Source organism: Ursus arctos, unplaced genomic scaffold (genome assembly GCF_023065955.2).
Source record: "Ursus arctos isolate Adak ecotype North America unplaced genomic scaffold, UrsArc2.0 scaffold_12, whole genome shotgun sequence".
Classification (NCBI taxonomy): Eukaryota; Metazoa; Chordata; class Mammalia; order Carnivora; family Ursidae; genus Ursus; species Ursus arctos.
In genome coordinates, this window is record NW_026622786.1 from 44,552,062 (window position 1) to 44,554,175 (window position 2,114).

Below are 2,114 nucleotides of genomic sequence, written 5' to 3' on the forward strand. Positions count from 1 at the left end.
GGCATACTTTCATACTTTTACTTCCAATTTTTCTGTGCCTCCATATTTTAGAGAGATCTTTTGTAAACAGCATTTGCTTCTCTTGTTTCTTTTTTTCTCTTTTCTTGCTGTCTTTTAGATTAAATTTTTAAAAATTCAATTTGTATTTCCTTTGGTTAGTTTAGAACCTATACACAGTGTGTCTAGTCTTTTAGTGGTTACCATGGAAGTTATTACATGATTTCTTAACTAATCAGTGTTTAAAGTCAGTATTTTTATTATTCTCCTAGAGAGCTGAGGGCCTTAAGACACTTTAACTTCAGTATCTCACTCTCAACTTATTTGCTGCTGTTGTAGTTTATTAGTGTGGTGAATTTTCAATTTTTAAAATGTCCACATGCTATTATAATTATTGCTTTATATAGCAAAGTTACTTTGTATTTACTACTTTATTTTTCATTCTTTCCTGTATGTCTCATCTTTCATCTTTTTTTAAAATTTTTAAATTTTGGGGCGCCTGGGTGGCGCAGTCGTTAAGCATCTGCCTTCGGCTCAGGGCGTGATCCCAGCGTTCTGGGATCGAGCCCCACATCAGGCTCCTCCGCTGGGAGCCTGCTTCTTCCTCTCCCACTCCCCCTGCTTGTGTTCCCTCTCTTGCTGGCTGTCTCTCTCTGTCAAATAAATAAAATAAAATCTTTAAAAAATAAATAAATAAAATTTTTAAATTTTTAAATTTTTTTTAAGTGGGCCCCATGCCCAGCATGGGCTTGAACTAACAACCCGCAGTCAAGAGTCGTGTGCTTTGCTGACTGAGGAAGCCAGGTGCCCCCACATCTTTCATCTTTCGCCTGAAGAGTGTCTTTTAGAAAATTTGTCTTTTCTGTTTGGAAGCTTCTAAAAAATTACAAGTTTCATATGTGTGTGTATTTACTTATTTATTTTTACTTTTATACTGCATTACTTTTGGAGAGTGCATTTTTTTAATGTTTACTTTTTCGTTTATTGGCAACTTTGGATGCATTTTTAGGTTTTGGTTCCCAAAGGGCATTTTTTACAAATCTTGAAGCTGCCCCTCTGGCCAGCTTGCCAGCCTTTTTCTTGTGTGTTATTTCCTTGCCTCTGTTCATGTACACTCTGATTCTTTCCAATTCCTGCTTTACTGGATGTTCCTGAGGATTAACTCCCTGAGTTGCCAAATAAACCCAAAGCATTGAATTTAATGTGTAAGCAGAAACTAAATCAACTTTTGCTTGTTCAAAGAAATGAAACTTCTGCAACAACTCATTTCTAGAAACCTACATCATGGTCTTCAGCATCTCATCCATAGCACCAACAGAATTCTCAAATGTTGATAAATACTCATGAATTCTTTTAAAGATTTATTTATTTGAGAGAGAGGGAGAGCCTTAGCAGGAGGAGGGGCAGAGGGAGAGGGAGAGGGAATCCTTGAACAAACTCCCTGCTGAGTGCAGAGCCTGACACAAGGCTTGATTCCAGGACCCTGAGACCATGACCTGAGCTGAAACCAAGAGTCAGCCACTTAACCAACTGAGCCACCCAGGCACCCCAATACTCATGAATTTCTATTGGATAGTCTTCATTAATTTCTTTACTTGCCATTATGACCAATTTACGGGTCTTCTACTCCTGTCTCTGGAAAGTACATTTTTTAATCTGAGAAATTTTTTTTATGTTATGGAAAATTCTCAGCTATTGCTTTTTAAAAATATTTTCTCCTATCTAATTTTTGCATTTTATTCATACTAAAATGCTAAAAATGAGCATCTGTAAATATACTACCCTGCTTAAGAACTAGACTTTGCCCATGCTACAGAATCACGCTTTGCTCTTCCTTTCTCTTGTCCCTCCCCACTCCCTGAGAGAACCAGCATCCTGGATCATCTTCTCCTTGCTTTAAAAAATTGTTTTATTACATATTTTTTTAGTTTTACATAACTTTTCAACTTTATAAGGTAACTTCATACTAAGTCTTTTGGACTTGCTAGTCCTAAAAATCTAAAGTTTGGTTTCTAAAGTGAATCTATGTTGTTGAGGATATAGTTCATTTATTTTCACTGTTACATACTGTTCCATTGTAGGAATATGTATCATCCTATTCTGCTGCGGATTATTTT

At 36.3% G+C, this 2,114-nt stretch overlaps 1 pseudogene; it reads right to left on the reverse strand.

Moving 5' to 3' along the window:
- Positions 1-959: 959 nt before the first annotated feature.
- LOC113254248 (nuclear nucleic acid-binding protein C1D-like) lies at positions 960-1,599 on the reverse strand (annotated as a pseudogene).
- Between the last annotated feature and the right edge of the window lie 515 nt (positions 1,600-2,114).